Raw genomic sequence first — 19,764 nt, 5'->3', positions numbered from 1 at the left:
TTTTTTTTGACAGAAGGTGGAACTCATCAAAATAAGTCGTTTTACCAAAAATTTTCTATATAAAATATCCAAGGTGGCTGAGATAGAAATGAGCCAGTTCATAAAATCGTGTAAGTTACCAAAAAATAATGAGAACAATTCTGCAATCGAAGTTTCCATTTTCATTAGCACGTAAATATGGAACGAGCTCAATGTCCTAAACGAAACCACATGGTCGAATCAGGAGATAAGTTTCCCACTGCTTTGCGATAATTCAGCTAACAAACGGTCTAGGGCCGTATTAGGATCTATTTCAGTAATCATTTTCAATTTTTTTTCAACTTTGTCATTTTGAAAGTTTTGTATAGGTGATTTTTGGTGAAACGTTTCATTTTGATCAGTTCTACCTTCTGTTGAAAAAAAAGCCTTACCTTCAAATACACCCTGTATATGGAAAAGCTGTAAATAACGTGCTGTGGAAACATGAGGCATATTCTAAGACAAGAAATTAGTGTTTTATTGGTAAAACGTCCAATGGGCCTGCTGGCAGGACGAATTTATTGTACTCGTAAATCTCTTTATCAATCAAAATTTTTCTTTTTTTTTTTCAGTTGTGGATTCGTTTCAAATTTATTTTGAAAATATAGAAATTCATTGCTATAAAAAACGGCGCCAACTTGTTATGGTCTGTTTTGATCCCCTTTTTTATATTTTGTATGAATTTAATAGAAAATGAATCCACACATCGATAAAACAAAATTCTTCGATTTTAAATTTCACTTTGAAATTGCTATCCCAAAGAGGGTTCTCAGTTAACAAATCCCTTTGTAATTAAACAAAGAAAAACAAAATTTCGAATGATGAAGAGAATTGCATTTGAAGGGGATGTAAAATTGAAAAAAACCCTAAAAAGGATAATTCTATTGATTTGAATAAGTGAAAATAAGAAGGAAAATAAATTCGAATAATAGAATTTCAAGCAATGTCGAATTGAAATTTAAAAACAAAGAATTTTTGTTTATCGTTGTTGTAAATTCGTTTTCGTATTAAATTCATACAAACTTTTAAAAAGGGGTTCAAAATGGAACATAACAATTCGTATATCGAAAATAACAAATATATTGAACAACTTCGAAAACTCAACGTTTCAGCCATTAACTAGATCGAATACAGGACAAATCAAGCATAATTCATTAATCAAATTTTTTTCAGTGAAACTCAGTAGTTGCTGAGCGTTCATAATGATGGATATGTAGAGGATTCCACGCCTATGAAAAATTCTAGTGTACTGCTGGTAGCCAAAAAAAACCCGCGAGAAGGACCAGAAACATTTAAAATGTGTGTACTGCCAGCAGGACTGAGTGTCGTGAACAACTTCCGGAAGGACAATCGCTTGGATAATTATACTGAGTGAATATGTAACGCTTCAATTATCTCGGAAACGGATCGAACGATTTCGATAGATTCTGATGTGCAAGGATCTTGTGATATGGCCGATATTATGGTGATATTCACATTGTTCCCAGATCTTTCCTTTTCCGGAGTAATAAGGAACTTTATTATTTCAAATAATATTTTTTGTCTTCAGAAATACTGAATATATTTCATGTTATCTTCCCAATACCTGAACGCCATAGCTACATTTACATTACACTCCCAAATCTATAACAATCGGGCTATCCGTTGCGAGATAAATTAGGCGTTCAATACATAAAACCATCTCTATATAATTAATTTTTTCAATAATCAACATCTTCGATTGGTTCTGATCAGCAATAGTTTAATACCAAGACTTAGCACCGTTACTGGACAACAATAGATTTTTCTGCAAATCGCTAGGAAAATTTGACATTCCAGACAAAATTTCTGTAAGGAAATATGCATTTCCTTACTGTAAGGAAATTATATTTCCTTACATTACAACATTTTCCGAGAAAGAACTCGTGTTTTTACTCCTGCGCAAGTCCATAAAACGTTTCTCTTGATTTTTTTTGGAAATAATTAATAATTCTTATGAAGCAGTATTCACTGACTCAAACAGCTCTGAAGGAGTTCCAGAAATGGAAAATTCATCATCACTTATCATTTTACACTATTCTGTTTTCGAAAACACCAGCAATTAAATTAATATGCGTCAAGTTTGACAATTCAACATTAATACGTTTCTATAGTAGCGCAACCATTTTCAATACGAATTTCAAAGCACCTTTATTTATGAATAGAATAATTCGCGATTTTTCCAAAGTTAATTAATACTGTCGAATTTTAAACGATTTGCGGAAAATAGTATGTTTAACTCGACTCGCCTCGACTAAGCAATCTTCACAGAAGTGTTAGACACTTACCTACCCGGCAAACAATGTAGTGTTTTTCTACCACGTTTACTGTAAAAGCTTGATATTTCAGGGAATACATCATTTTTCCGGTGCTCGAATCACAAAACTTCATCATTCCGCTTTGTCTCGCTGTCATTTAAAAAATAAAACAAGCCTGAAAAAATGTATCCCTTATCAAAGTATCGATTCTATTCACGCGCGAATACAACTTCGTTTTGCAAATATTGTTCTCGTACATAAATAAAAAAAATGGAGTAAATCAAATTTGGCTCTCATAATTCGCCGGCCTCCTTTGATTCCATTTCGTGCGTCAATCGTGAATTTTTGTTGGGTCACGGGAAATTGCTTTTTGAAAGCTGGATACCTAACTCGATTTCCGATATGAATTTTACATTAAAGAGTACCCCGCTTGTTGTTTAGCGTCGACAGAGGGACGGCAACTGTTGACATAACTCGGTTAATGAGATGTATTTGAATCCTTGTGCTCAGGAAGATTCAACATTTTGAAACCTGAATGCAATTTGAGTTGTCTGTCATCCTCATTTAGACCGCAAAGTAGGATACCTACTTATTTTCATGCCCGATGAATGAATTCATTATAGCGTTTCCACAGATTGGAATCCAGGTCTTCAAAATTTGAAAAAGAAACTTCTACTTCTTCATTAAAAGTGACTGTAACTTATTTTATGACTACTGGATTCCCATCGATCTGGTCGAGCATCCAGTTTAATAATACTAGCAGTTTTTCTTTAAATTAATTACATTTTGTGTTTCCCATCTTCCATGAAAAAAGTATTTGAGTGTAGCAATATTTTTGTCGCCCCGATTCGGAATTCCAAACAAGCGATAAGCCCCCTGGTGTCAATTTTTGTAAATAAAAAGTAGATACACTTTGTTTGTTTGCATAGAGGAACGGAGAATATTTTTGGTGTTTCAATAAGAGTTTCCATAAAAAAATATATTTTAATCTGTTGAAAATATCTTTATCTATCTCGTGACAATGGGAAAAGCTTAGTGTAGTTTTCATAATTTGCATCCTTTGAGCAAATCTTCGATTACGAGTTTCTTGTGAAGATGCCAGTTTTTACTATTTTCCACGATGAAATAAATGAACGTTTAGTCAATTTTTAAGGACATATGTAACTCGTCCTTATTGCATGATATAGTTTTTGTACATTTCAAATTAGTTACGAGGAATAGAAGGTGAATTAGCTAACCTGGATATACAGGGTGTTTCATGAGTCGTTGGTCATAGCTCAATGGTGAATGCAGGTCATCCAGGCCTTTCAGAAAACTTGCTTGTTTTGTATCCTAAGGCTATTAGTTTCGGAGATACGGGGTGATTCATGAACATTGGCCTAAATTTGCGATAGCCATAACTCTGGAATGCAAGGTCCAATTTCGATCAAACTTTATGGGTTTGTTCACTCCGAAAAGCTCTTCCAAACGGTTTATGGAATATTAATATTTGCAGGGCAGTACTCAGAATATCCTGATTTTTCATTCAAGCTCCAAAATCTATATTTTTCACATCCCTTACAGAAATTTAGTTATTACCTCATGGTAATCGCGTCAAAGAACAATAAAAATTATCACCGAAGGAATAAAAACAGGACCGCATTTCGAAAAAATGATATAAAATATGAATTCGTCCGGTTCCTATTCCCTTCTGACAAGTGTGCCATGCAAAGTGAAAACTGAATTCCTTAGAATGGGTTATGTTGTTTTATGAAAAACAACATAACCCATTCTAAGGAATTCAGTTGTTTTATGAAAAACAACATAACCCATTCTAAGGAATTCAGTTTTCACTTTGCATGGCACACTTGTCAGAAGGGAATAGGAACCGGACGAATTCATATTTTATATCATTTTTTCGAAATGCGGTCCTGTTTTTATTCCTTCGGTGATAATTTTTATTGTTCTTTGACGCGATTCTGAATTATTTTGAATTCGGTTCAATGCTTCTTCATTTCAAACCCTCAGCACATACTGAGTGTTCGCAAGAAAGTGTTTAAAAGTATGCCAAGTCGAGCTGTGAATTCTTTTGAAATGACATATTGAATTTAGATACAAATGATGTTAACCCTCTTGAAACATGTAATCCGTAAGTGTATTTACTTCATGAATCACCCCGTATCTCCGATACTAATAGCCTTAGGATACAAAAAAAGCAAGTTTTCTGAAAGACCTGGATGACCTGCATGCACCATTAGGCTATGGCCAACGACTCATGAAACACTCTGTATAACCTCTAATTGAAAGGATTTACACAAAAATCAAATCTGTTTCCCCAGAGGGCCAGAGAGGACTTTTTCCATCTAGTAAGTCGATATACATATAAATTTCGATAACATTCACACAAAATTCATTTAGAAAATCATTTCTGATTACTAGTTCAACTTGAACAAGTTTTCTTACCATCAATGTTGCTATTTTAGCCATTGTATATAATGGAGAAGGCAAGATATCATAGTTGTGGCTCTCCATATAATCAATTTCCTTCTATTATATTATTGTAAAGAAGCAAGTTTGTCGATGTGAGGCTTGCATTCGAGCCGAAGGTGAACACTTTGAACAATTTTTATAGTCCCAAAATCTCCATCGATTATTTCGATTTGAACATAAAAATTAGATTTTTCAAATGCTTGTATCTTTTAAACAAAAACGAATTGGATATATGTTCATGGAAAAAAATGTTCAGAATAAGCACAGCTACCATCTGTCAAAGTTTGTCATAGAGCTTGAGAACACCTTGTATAGTGCTTACGTTACAACAGAAATTTGCAAGGGTTTATAACGAATGTTTAATAATGACCATGTTTGTTGTATGGCCTTCCAACTAAGCAGACCCAAAGGCAGTATTTTTCATTGGGATTTCATATAAATATTTTTATACTTCAAATGAAAAAAAATTTTTTTTTTGAAGAATGAAGTATGAGCATAAATTTTTAACGACATTATCTCCATGTCAGCTTGCTCCACCCATTTCAGTAGTTAACGATCGCATCTCTCTGTATTAGAAAAAAGCTATTATCGTCATAATTTCCAGTTGGAATGAAATGAGTTTTTCAAATGCAGCATACCACTCGGGCTAGGTTTACTTCAATAAATAATCAACGGAGAACAGAAAATAGTTCTTTCAAGTTTGCTCCCCTGAAAACAAATTTATCATGGTCCGATTAAATTTCATGGCAGCTGGGAACCTCAGATCTCAGATACCAAGCTGCTACGAAATTCAAATTAGAAATTGAACAAATACGCAACCTCAAACCATCGCATTCTCGCCTGAAACATTGTCCGAGTTCCCGGCAAATAATTCTCATCCTCTGACAAAACATTTATTCGCTGAATTTCAAATGGGACCGCTAAATGTTGAAACAATAATAAAACTGGGTCTTGAGTTGAAAAAGAAACTTACCGTGTAAATTATAGCGAATGTCGCTTCGTTCCCTCCAAGGGTTGTTTAACGGGCGTCTGAAATGAAGAATTTCATTTTAAAATATAATATTGAAGCGTAAAGCTTGAGAATGAGTCTGAACTTGGAGGCAGCTCTAATTAGAACCTACAGTATTGAAATTCTGATTCAATTGGGGAGGGTGAGACTGAAGGAGCTCTCTATATTTTCTGCAATTATTCGAATGAAATAGGTTTCTCTGACACCTTGGAATTCATTTCATAATATTTTATCAGCTTGTATTTTATAATACCCCAGAGTGAACCGGTGTAGAAAGATTAAATAGCTGTAAAGGAAAATATAAAATTTGACTGTTAAATAAATCTGCTGATGCCTTAAAAATTCACCGCAATAGGAAAAAAGTACAGGATACAAAAACAAAATTGAAAAAAAAAAACAGGATTCCGCATAGATGAAATGAAATGAAATGGTATGGCTTTATTTATATTCATATAGCCTGACCAGAAATCGCCTTATCAACAGCGAAGAATTTTCATTCCATCAGATGGTTGGAGCACCTTCGAAAGTAGAATTTTAAGGCAAAACAACAGACGAGTTCTCCAATATGTTCACTCTTTCCAAATATAACCTTCTTGTCAAAGGAATTCAGTTATTCAGGGCAAATTATAAAATCCTTGAATTAACGAAAAGCGAATATAACTTTCAACTGACAGCGATTTTTCAAAGAACGTAAATTCAAGAAAAATTAATTCACAGAGCATAAAACAGTCTTTAACACAGAGTTATTCGAGATGTACAAATTACAACACTGCGACCATACAGCTGCCGATGCAATTATACAGGCTGAGTCTTTGACTCGTACAAATATTTTAACAGTAGATTCTTGAGCTCAGAATAAACACTTTATTCTTTTACTATTTTCTTCGCATCGGCGAATGAACTTAGTTTCGGCATATAGTTTCTCATTTATTCGATGAATCTCTTTTTAACACAAGATATCGCCCACGTCTTTCAGTTTTCTCATTATGGCCATTACGTAACATAAAAATACCAAAAATTCAAAGATCCCAACACTTGACACTAAGTTGGACGCTATCTAATGAATATTTGAACTTTTTGTGGAACAAAAGTATTCTTCATATTATAATGCATTGTTTTCGGGTGATTTGATGTTCAAAAATTAAAAGTATCTGTGAAATTTGAAAAATTGGGTGCCTTGGCACAACTCTGTTTAAAAGATCCACAGATGTGTAGTGTCTCAGTGTAGCTAGTTATTGTGAAGGTAATTTTGTATTTCCAGGGTGGCACAGCTCATTATGAAATCTTAAAATGGCTATATCTTTTTATCAAGGCCGAATCGAAAAAAATAGTATAAGAAAAAAGTGTTTTCTTTGACCTCAAGAATCAAAGTCAAAGACTCACCGTGTAACTTCATTTTAGTGACCTCCAAAACTGATTGAAAACAGACAAATAATGTTGAAGGATCAGAACAAAATAATAACCAATGACTTAATCAACTCCGCCTGCAGTATCGTCGGGTGGATTGAGTAACTCGATGGTACTGTTGCCGGTCCCAAGCCCGGATAAAGGAGGAGGGTTGTAGCAGCAGGCTAGCTCCCTGCTATATGTGAAAAACTCAACTTGCTAAAAAGCCTAAACATCGCCCCGGAAACATGGACGGATTCACTGGTAAACGACAAAAGCAGAAAAAAAGGATAATGAATATGGGAACATGGAACGTACAGGGAGTAAAACACAAAATCGACATGGTTGTATCAGAAGTGGAAAAACTTGGAATAGATGTGGTTACTCTCACTGAGACAAAGAAAAAAGGCAGTGGTACAGAACGAATTGGTAAATACCTTCATATTTACAGCGGTGTACCGAAAGAAGAACGAGCCAAGAGAGGAGTATCCGTTCTATTAAAGGCAACACTTAAGAACAAAGTAACCAACTACGAAATGATCAATGAGAATATATTGACGGTAAACATCAGGATTCATCAACACGATCTTACCCTGATTGCGGTATACGCTCCTTCCGATGATGAATCTATCGCTAACAAGGATTCATTTTTCGAGATCCTCAATGAAGTTATCAACAAAATTGGGAATTCAAGAGAAATTATTATGATGGGTGATTTCAACAGCCGAACAGGACGAGTATTCAACAGTGATATTGTAGGCCCATTCGGAGAAGATCAAATGAACGATAATGGACATAGACTCATACAATTATGTGAAACTAACAACATGAAAATTACCAACGGCTTTTTTCAACATAAACATATACATCGGTACACCTGGGAACAACCTACACGTAATCTTAAGTCGATAATCGATTACTTTATCATCAAACAAAATTCAAACATACAGATGAATGACGTCAGAGTACTAAGGGGAGCTTTTGGTGGCGGATCAGATCATTTTTTAGTACGGGCCAAAGTATTTTTTCCAGCAAGGCGTCAGGTAAGGAGTAGAGATGATGAATTTATTGGCTTACATAAACTGTCACATACCGAATATAATCTCGATAGCTTTATGCACGACAGCACAGTGTTATTATACCAACAACGACTAAATAGTAAGCTAGTAACAGACATTCAAGAACGAACATTCCGCGAAACCTATGATAATATCATTTCAAGTATACACGAAGCTGCTCAAGAATCGCTAGGAACAAGAAAACAATATGAAAGCAATAAGTTATGGTGGAATGAAAAAATTGCCGATTTAGTAAAACTAAAGAAAGACTTATATCTGAAATGGTTAACAACAAAAAACCCTAATGATCTCGAACAGTACAGGATAATAAAACGTGAGGCAAGAAAATTAATACAAAAAGAAAAAAATCAGCTTTGGGATAAAAAATGTAATGATGTCAATGCTTACATTGGAGGACGGAAAAATGCGGAAGCTTGGAGATTTTTAAAGTCGGTTCGAACATCACATAAAGAAAAAGCCCCTCTGCAGGTAATAAAGACTGAAGCTTGGGTAAATCACTATAAAAGGTTGCTGACCGAGGACAGACAGGAATATTTGAGCAGATCAACCCCTGAAGAAATATCTATACAGGGTGAAACGATTGAAATCACGGAGGATATGGTCAAAAAGGCCATCAAAGGTTTGAAAAATGGGAGAGCTTGTGGACCTGAAGGCATATACACTGAACTCCTTAAGAATGGAACAGAGAAGTTATTCAGAATGATAACATATATATTCAACTTATGCATTAATGGACATCCTGTACCTGAGCAATGGAAATCGGCCTATATAACATCCATATATAAGAAAGGTGATAGAAAACGATGCGAAAACTACAGAGGACTATCAGTAACTAGCACATTCAGTAGACTGTACGGAAAAGTATTACGAGATCTAATAGAGGAAGAATTTAAGGATGAGGAGGAAGAAGAGCAAAGTGGATTTCGTGCAGGAAGAACATGTAATGATAATATATTCTGCCTCAAGCAGATTATTGAGAAGAAAACAGGAACTAACAGAGAAGTACACATTACATTCGTAGATTTACACCAAGCCTACGATACAATTCCAACAGAAAAACTTTGGGAAGTACTGAAAAGCACAAACATCAACCACACTCTGATTACAGCTCTACAGAATCTATACAATGGTATAAAATCGTGCATAAAAATAGGAAGATATGTTACTGATGAATTCACTGTCACTAAAGGTTTGAGGCAGGGTTGTTGTATATCACAGACATTGTTCAAAGTATATGTGGCAGCGGCCTTGAAACAATGGAAAAGAAAAGTTCATGGCATGGGAATAGAACTTAACAACACAACCCTCTATACCCTGCAGTTTGCCGATGATCAGGCAATAATATCCAATGATAAGGAAGATATGGAATATATGGTACGCAAACTAATTGAAGAGTACGAGATTTGGGGTTTGAAGGTCAACATTCAAAAAACCAAGTATCTGTGTGTCGGCGGAGAAGCAAGTGATCTCACGATGAATGATGGAAAAATAATAACACACTGCCAGAACTACAACTATCTGGGAGTTATTTTTGACTCGACCGGAACGGACAATCATGAAATAGAGAGAAGAATAACCACAGCAAAAAAGGCAATATCCTGTCTCAACGGCATATTATGGAATAAAAATATAACTAAAAGAAGAAAGTTCAACATTTATGAAACCTTAGTGAAAAGCAGTCTATTGTATGGGTCAGAGAATTGGAGACTAACTGAAAAATATAAGAGAAAATTGGAAGCAGTTGAAATGGACGCAATGAGAAGATCGCTCAGGATATCAAGGAGGGAAAGAATCAGAAATGAGACCGTTAAAGAAATGATGGGTATTGAAGGAACCCTAATGGATGACATCGAGAAAAGACAGCTGATATGGTACGGCCACATACAACGTATGTCAGAAACGAGACTCCCAAAGCAAGTAATGAACTGGCAGCCCGCAGAACGTAGGAAGAGAGGAAGACCAAAGACCAGTTGGAAACAGGGCGTCGTTAAAGCTATGAGCACAAGAAACTTGCAAGAACTGGACTGGGAAGATAGAAGAAGATGGAGGCAGGGCGTCGGACAACGTCGGAAGACGTTCTGAACCGGCATATATATATATATACTTAATCATATATTTAATAAATAACCAAGAAGCATAGATTTCATTATTATTATTTCATCATTATGGAAATGCAATTGCCTTGGAAAGAGTACTTGACTGAACAAAACTTCAGTTTAAGAAGGATGTGACGTTAAAAGATCCTCTATTGAAAAATGTTCACAAATTCTCCGTCTATGCAGGGTATCTGTAAACAAATGCGAAGGACTATGGGAGATGATACCTCGATGAAAATAAGTAGGGGTAGTTCCTATAAATTTTTTTCGAAATCGACCTCCCGTCCAAGATACAGCCTTTGGAATGAGATGACGAGTTGAAAGTTCTTAATTTTTTTTTACGGGATTTAAAAAACACTGAGTCATAACACTATACATAATATGAAGCACTAAGTAGATATTACTCACACAATTTTTCTAGATCCTTATGATTTTCCTTCAAAAATTGTTTACGTGGGATAGATTTTCGAAAAATAAAATTCTCTTATGGTTTTCCATTCAATTCTGGAGAAAAAAGTCTTTTGCAAAATTTGGATACAGTCAATACTTTTCTCGGAATGAATAAAAATTCACAAGCATTTCTGATTACTGTTCATTCCAATTCATCGTCTTCCATAGAATGACTACCTCCCGCTAAAATACATGTTGTTATTTTCAACCCCTAATAATAAAGTTATGAGATCCTAAAAAATTGTGCGAGTAACATCTACTTACTACTTAGTGTTTCATATTATGTATAGTGTAGGGCTCAGTGTTTTTTAGAACCCGTAAAAAAAATTAAAAACTGTCAACTCGTCATTGCCTTCCAAAGGCTGTATCTTGGAAGGGAGGTCGATTTCGAAAAAAATTTATAGGAACTACCCCTGCTTATTTTCATCGAGAAATCATCTCCCTAAGTCCTTCGCATTTGCTTACAGGCACCTTGTATACCAAATAATTCTATGGGGATTCAATAAATTGAATTGTTCCATCGCAGTTAGCATTGTATCATTCTGTGATACTCCTTACTGAGGGGTTTTTTTGAACTTAATGTCATAGAAATTCGAAATTGACAGCCACTGCGATTTTACGATCCTTTATAAACACCTGTATATAATGATATCATGTGACTGAATCTTTCCATCGAATAAAGGAACATCACCTCATTATATCGCGAAAATAAACTGCTTGAACTGTGTACAATGTAACCATCCACAACGACTAGCAAACTGGCGCATTCCTGTACAACACACACTGTCCCTAAATAGAATCACTTCATTATATCGGAAACACTGATGAGGTAAACAATGGGGGCCTCCTAGTTGCCCCCTGCCAAGGCCACGCAACACCACCGGCTACCTCCAATCAGCAACCCGTTCATTGTACAAATTGAATACATGGAACGTAGCGAGCAAGGGGGGCGATGGAACAAACGAACCAGGATTTTATTTGCCGTAATTATGAATTTTGATGCTGGTTAACAAGCGAAAAAGGCGATATTTTTCCAGTACAAACGTTTCCTCCAAACCGTCCCTTTTTAATCAAACGATAATGGAACAGAGGCGGGCTCGGTAATAAAAGTGGAAAAGCAGATAGACGGCCTGGAACAATGAAGAAGGAAGTGGGTGGTGGGTTATGGTACAACGATGCTTTGGCACCTTTTGATGAATGGCGCGAAAGAGGCCGGGACAATAAATCAATTCGCGAGGGATACAAGTGGAGGTTCGATACATTCAGGGTTGAGTGCGTTTGGTTCAGTTGCAAGGTTTCGTGACAAGTCATGGTAATGGAGTTTCGTCTGTTGAAATTCGTGCATTAGCACGAATTTCTTCCAATTTGGAAAGAGGTGAAAACTGAGACAGGTAGCGGATGCAAATTCATGGATATAATCTGGTAAACGACGGTGAAATATTAAAAAACCCCAGAACATGCATCGATTCGTATAAAAATTTGGGGTTGAGCTCATCTTGACCTTCAGGGTGTGTTGTGGCTCAAGTGTTGAATATTGCAAAATTTTATTTGATTTAGAAAACTAACACTAACAATAAACAAAAATTTGAATTAATTTAATTTGCCCGAGAGGGTTCAGTAAAAAAAATAAGAATTTGAAATATAATTCAAATTTATCTAATTTATAGAATTACAAACCTTATATCCTATAGAATTATAAATGAACAAACTACCAATCTATACTAATGAAATCTAGTCCTTTACACATTGAACAAATTTTTTTTTTAACTCACAGTCTCCGAAATTCCACAATGTCTATGAATCCGTGATTCTATATTCGTCTATGAAGGTTTATTCTTCAATCTATGACTTCGCTCTTTGACTTCCAAATTTTTTATATAAATATCCAATTTAAAAGATAATCCGTGTTTATTCTCCTTCAATATTGGTGATTTTAAATTCGTTGTTCTTGAAAAACCATAGGGATTATTTTCTTGAATGCTATCAAACTTGAATGATGTCTTCTTAATATCTTTACGTAATTTTGGTAAGTTGCTATTTTTTTATTTCAATATTATTTATTCAACAATCCTTTTATTTCAGGATACTATTATCTTTTCAATCTGATTCTCGAAACGATGCTATCTATACCCAATTGTTTCTCAAAAACTCCCTTCTCAAAGCCTTCTTCAAACAATCGTCAATTTCCAAATGTTTCAATGATACTTGATCATGTTTATTTTTATCTTATTAATAAATCATCGGGATCATGTGATCCATGTTAATTTTTGGTGAGTTACTTTTCTTGATACCGATTTTGAATAATTTTAATGCTAAATATAATTTTACATTAAAAATTGTCTAATATCTAAAAATTTTCATTTTGTTTTATCTAGGGTTCATTGATATATAATCAAATGAGCAAATTTTTTTTATAATATCATCCAAAAATCCTTCTTCTTGTTAATAAACACCATACATACATTTTTGATGGAAAATCTAACTTGTTGATTTCAATAAAGAATTTAAAATGACATTTCTTCAATTTGCTACTGGATTTTTATATTTCAAATTTTGTGGTGGAATCGCTATTTTATTTTGAGATATTCTTATTTTCTTGAATAAGGTGACGTATTGAAGTTCTTCTTCTCTAATTTTGAACAATATCAAAAGATAATATCTTGACAGGTGATTCATGAGTCTCTTGTCATAGCCTGATGGTGAATGCAGGTCATCCAGGCCTTTCAGAAAAGTTTCGGATATACGGGGTGGTTCTGTAATACAAGGTCTGATTTCGATCGAAATTCATTTGAATCTAAATTCAAAATGTAATTCCAAAAGAATTCATAGCTTGATTATGCAACTTTAAAACACCTTTTCACGCATACTCACTGAGAACTGAGGGTTTGAAATGAAAAACAGTTGAACAGAATTTGAAGTAATTCAAAATCTCGGCAGAAGACAATAAATTAAATCACCAACGGAATAAAAAGGAGACTACATTTAGAAAAAATTACATAAAAGATGAATTCATCCGGTTTCTATTCTCTTGTAACAAGTGTGCCATGCAAAGTGAAAATTGAATTCCTTAGAATTAATTAGGTAGTTTATCATGGCATAAAGAAATTTGTGTGAGGGATGTAAAAAATATGGATTTTGGGGCTTGAAAGAAAAATCAGTAGGTACTGTCCTGAAAATATTGATATTTCATGATCCGTCTAGAGTCTAGAAGGACCTTCTGAAGTGAACAATCCCATAAAATTTGATCGAAATCGGACCTTAATTGCATTCCTGAGTTATATCTGACTCAAATTTAGGCCAATGTTCATGAATCACCCCGTATCTCCGAAACTAATAGCCTTAGGATACAAAACAAGCAACTAATCTGAACGGCCTGGATGACCTGCGTTCTCCATTAGGCTATGGCCAACAACTCATGAAACACTCTGTATACTTAAAAAATAACCCTATTTCAATGTGTGTTCTTCATTTTTCAGGTGTGAAGGGTCCCTTATTTTCTATGAAGAGTATAAAATTAAGGATAAAGCATTCAGTAGATTAAAAACCAAATATAATATGCTGATTGAAGTTATTTAATCCTGAAGGTATCCTCTACGATGTGTTACAATATTCCAACCCCTTGAAATCTCAATCAAGTTTGGCAAAGTCGAAAAACTGAAAGTCAACTTACCTCTCGAGGAGGACTAATAAATCTTAAAAACTTCAACCAACAGAATAACCACAAATGTTGATATTTGAACCAAAAAAACCTAGTTTTTATGAGAAATGCAACACATAACATGATAAAATCATCATGAAATTTCTTTCGTCGTCCACCTTAACAAAAAATGACATTTTACGCACCAATTTCGAACGAAAAGTAGACAATTTTTGAAGGAAAATACTTTTCGTCTTCATTCACTTTTCGTCCTTAAACACTTTTCGTCCTTAAACACTTCGTCACCTCTGTTCCTCGCTTAGTTAGAGAGGGGCGATGACATTTGCATTGTTCAAAGTAATTCTTTACGAAATCTGCTACATTTTACGAATGAATTGAACGTGGTTGGCATATTAGGAATCATTATAATCAAGAATGGATAGTTATAGCGATATGGATATAAGTAGGTAACACTCCTCCAAAGTTGAGCGAATTGGCAACTACAGCCAGGTTGGATTTATAGCTCACAAGTGAGTACTCACTTTCATAAAAGTATGTGAGGTCGACGATAAAAAGTAAAATGCTTCTAGGTAAAAACTGTCTATATTGTCTCACCTGCATGCTAGCCTCGGTTACGCCTAGGCTATCAATTTGCAGGCTAATAAACAGTTTTTGGTCCTTGGTACATAAATATTCTAAAATGGTAGAAAATTATCGTTATTTTTGGGTTGGCAACTTCGACCGAAGTATCCTATGGGCTCACTATTTTCTTAAATATTGAGGAAATCAATTTAACTTGAACCCACTCCGAGAATTTTGAGGTCCTGGCTTATCTTCCTGAAGTATTTAAGGACAGAACTGAATTTCACCACGAACTCTTCATCAATCAGAAAAACACAATAGTTTGGGACCATTTCCGAAAAATTTCGGAGAATTTGGAAAGTACCGTCATCTGGACAAAATGATAACTCTTGTCCTTGGAACTAACGGGTTGAAAAGGTTTAGGGAATCTTGGAAACATTGTCCTGAAGTACACTTCTCTTGGCGCTCTAAATCTGAAGACAGCCAGGTTTACTTTGAAATATCAGAACCAGGGAAGCAGGACATGCCAAATCGTTGGCATCAACAAAATTGGAAGAGAATGTTGAATTGATGTAGCCGAAATTTGATGAAAATCCATAATTGAACCGAAGACATTCAATTACATTATTTTCTCTAAAATGGGGTACAATTACACGTGTTTTGCGTTCACAATAGCATCCTAAGATGGGCCAAGATGATGCTGTTTCACCTTCGCCCACCTGAAGAAGCGGTGATTGCGAAACACGTGTATGTAATACTTTTGAAGACCTCGATTTGCTTGCTTTCTGTTAGCAGTCATGTGAAAAGTACGGTGAAATACACGTTCGAAAACCACTCTCGACATGTGGACCATGTCTTAGCACGTCTGCAGAATCGTTTGCAAAACTTGTGTTTCAATTTACTATCTGTTCCATCTATTCTTCCTCCAGATAGCTGTTCCTTCGACTGGATTATGATACTACGTCTCAAACCCTTTTGAAAAGAAAAGACATCAGAACAACAAGCAGACAACACACGACTAGATCTGTGAAGCAGAAACGAAGTCATTTGGATCCCCACAAAACGAAAGAAGGAGTCAGAACATTCCTATCATAGTCAAATGAGCTTCGACAAAAAAAAAGAAAAAACCGATCATATACACACTTCAGTTCAACCTGTTGAACTCAGCCGCTCACTTTTACATACACCATGCTCAAAGACCCTACCTTCTGTGGGAAGAACTCGTAGGAGCACCTTCACTATTTGACATCTAGAAGAGAACTGACCACTGGTCACCACAATACCACCAACTTATTGGCGAGAAAATAGTGCCTGGTGAGCACCATTATATCGGAAATGTACGTGGTCACAATTGATTGTTTACACGGTAGCCATGGCGATATTTTGGAATACAAACAATTCCCAGCACATTAGATGAAATTATTCGTGCCCCTTGAAAGAGTGGGGTGATGAATGACGATTGAAAAAGAGAGGGGTGTAGTGCAACAGGGAAGGGTAACATCGGGGGGAAATGTACATCGAAATTATACGTCACAAAGTATTGCATAATATGATTATAATTTAATTATATATAATAAAAAGAGAACGTTTCCTGAATTCCAAATTGTACGGCTCGTAGGTTATTCATGAAATGTTTCTATTCTAAAGGGTGTCCACATGTCCTTGAATGTTTGCTTCATTCGTGGTAAATTAGTGTATTTGGGCGTTTAGACAGATACATACGAGGATAGCCTACTATAGAACCAAACAAAATTTCAATGTCAAAATATTTTATTACTCAACATATTCTCCTCTTAATTGGATACATCTATTACAGCGAACCTGCAACGTTTCTAGACCTTTAAAAAAAAATTTTCTTCTTCTTGCACTGCAAACCAGACTTCTACATCTTTTATTACCTCCTCGTTGGAAGAAAATCTAGTAATTCAAAACCTGAATCAAGAATTTTTTGCAACATGAGATTTGTGTGCAGGGGCGTTGTCCTGCAAAAACAAAACACCTTTGGATAGCTTTCCGCGTCTTTTCTCTTTAATTTTTTCCCGTAGAGTGGTCAGTAATGTCGAATAGTAATATCCGGTTATTGACCTCCCCTTATCCAAAAACTCAATCATGAAACAAGATTTTTGGACACGAAACTTCTTAGGTCTTGGAGAACCAGAGTTTCTGGATCGTAGAAATGTACTCGTGTCTCATCCATAGTAACATTTCGGTTTAAGAAGTCTACATCGTTTTCAAATCGAGCACAGATCGAACGCGATGCTTTTACTCTTGCACGCTTTTGGTCAACATTCAAACATTTGGGGATCCACTTTGCAGCAATTTTTCTCATGTCCAAATTGACGTGATGAACGCGCTGGTATGAAATATTCAGTGCTTCAAATATCCATTTTAGCCCAATTCGACGGTCTGATGTCATGAACCTCATCGATATTTTCGAGGACTGACACAGAAACTGGCCTTCCCGATCGGTCATCATCTTCAATGGAAAATTTACCTCTTTTGAAGCTTGCAGTCCAATTTTTCACGGTCGCATACGATGGACATTGATCACCAAGGGTATTAAGCATATCTTCGTAAATCTGTTTACCCCTTAACCCTTTTAAATACAGGTAATTGATGATGGCTCGATATATGGCAAGATGCTTCAAAATAAGTAGTTTTCTATTCCCGTAGATGGCTGCTGGAAGTGAAGATATTGCTACAATTTGTATATTTTCAAATTTTAGACAAATGTATTGAAGATGTCGCTGAATCTAGATTTTTTCCACTCCATTCTATTATTTATTATTACTCGATGAAAAACAGATTGCATTGATAGATTCTATCTCAGACTTTTCTGATTAATTCTAACAGTATACTGATCACACCCAAAACTTCATAGAATAACAATGGTTAAACCTCTTTAATTTTCGAGATCAAGGGTTGAATACACCAAGAATTGTTGAAAATTTTCGTGAATTTGAATGGATAAGAAGAAATTTTCTGATTTCTTCGCGCTGCAAAATTCTTTCGATGGATTTGGATCTGAATGAAGGTAAAATCAGCTTTCCTGGTTCACTATATACTCATACCTCCGGGTATCAGCTATGAGTTCATACAGGGTGTTTTGTTTACCAATTTCTTTTATTCTCGAATTTTTTTCCTAAAACCAGTAGCTGAAGAGAAAAACCATATTTTATAAATATTTTAATAAATTGAGTGGAAAACAGTAAAGATGTAAAATAAGAAAGGATTCATAATAAATTCTGGAAATGACAACCTCCAGCCAAAATACACGAACCCAGTCTACGTGTCATGGAGTGCCGTAACGTTCAAAGATTTTTGGTGTATTTCTTATAGTGTCACACGCTATTTGAATATACGAAGCTTCTAATCTCGGAAAGGGTAGGCTGAGGAAATTTTGTTATAGGAAAGACCCATCTCAAACAAGCATTCACCTCCTGAAGTTTATCGCATGAATTTAGGAACATCCTGTATATGCTCATTAAATCGTCCTCATATGTATCATTCATATTCACCTAAGAAAGGGATAAAAATGTGGCCCCTCACGCATTCCCCACCAAATCAAGCGCGAGTTTTTCATTAATACGATTCTTGATGAGTTGTACCTTCTGTCAGTGAAAAATTCAGCTTTGAAAACACCCGGTATAAATATTGACGGGAGTATTGAATTGTTCGCCCTCAACAGAACGCTCTTCATTAAAATAACATTTCCATAATCGATCAAATAAAATTCATCATCTTCCGGAAATGGCGCTCAGAATTGAAAATGAATCTTCGACAATTCCAGAAAATCTTGATAAATGCAGAATTATCCACCGTAATCCCCTCAATTCATTCCAGTTTTTGCATTTTAAATTGAATCAAGACGTTGAAAAATTGGAACCATTTTTTCTGGATCAAATCTGGCGGACAATAACCCATTAGAATATAAGAGATGAGTGCTAATTTGGTATCTGACATTCCCTCGGGTGCGTAGAAGGGAATATCTGAAATTGGAAAATCGAATAGCTAGAATCTACGAGAAAGTTTCTAGAAGATTTGAAAATCTCAGATTTTGCATAAAGAGCAATGAGATGTGACCTATCAAGATAATTGAAAACTGATGAATGCTCATGATGCTAGTACCCTCGCATTCCGTCATTCTGATTTTAGATGCATAGAGAATAATCTCGAGAATAATCTATCTACAGATTTAAAAATTTTGATGAATTACCTTTTCGAATGGCGTTTGCGTCTCAACCCAAATAAAACCGAGGTTTCGTGTTTCCATTTGAATAATCACCAAAAATATAGAAAATTGAGTGCAGTTTCCGGTAATTCTTTTTGGAAAATAACTTCAATCCTGAATTGATATTGCTCATGTGCAAAAAATTGATACACAGCTGAATCTTTCCATGAGAACTATAACTGGAACTATTAGATCTTCACCTATTCAATGGTTACCAGTTCTTTCAAACATTTTACCGCCTCATATTCGTAGAAACACTGCGGTTATGAATTCCTGGAATAAATTTCAATCCTTGCCCGACTCCTTTCCAATTCTGTCCTACATTCCAAAAAATACGATTCCAAGACTCAAGTCGCATACACCTTTATGGTCCAACACTTTTCTTAATTCAAATATAAGGGACAAGGACCATTGGCAGTCTGAATGGAATACATCCATTCATTCATTGCTGTATCCCGTTACCGGGAATAAATCTACAAAAAGAAGAAGAAAAAAAAAATTCGAACAGACTTGTAACTTCTTAGTGCTAGT

The 19,764-nt window shown here is 35.3% G+C and overlaps 1 protein-coding gene across 1 annotated transcript in view; it reads right to left on the bottom strand.

Annotated features, from left to right (window-relative positions):
- Positions 1 to 19,764, bottom strand: part of LOC123306396 (heterogeneous nuclear ribonucleoprotein K) — a 207,029-nt gene that overhangs the window by 139,035 nt on the left and 48,230 nt on the right. The window contains exon 2 of the mRNA XM_044888377.1: positions 5,737 to 5,792. The gene's annotated coding sequence lies outside the window, so the exon portion shown is untranslated. The remainder of the gene's footprint in view (positions 1 to 5,736; positions 5,793 to 19,764) is intronic.

The sequence above is a fragment of the Coccinella septempunctata genome, chromosome 2 (genome assembly GCF_907165205.1).
Source record: "Coccinella septempunctata chromosome 2, icCocSept1.1, whole genome shotgun sequence".
In the NCBI taxonomy this organism is placed as follows: domain Eukaryota; kingdom Metazoa; phylum Arthropoda; class Insecta; order Coleoptera; family Coccinellidae; genus Coccinella; species Coccinella septempunctata.
The sequence above is the reverse complement of the archived record's forward strand: the minus strand, read 5'-3'. Positions and strand labels throughout refer to the sequence as shown.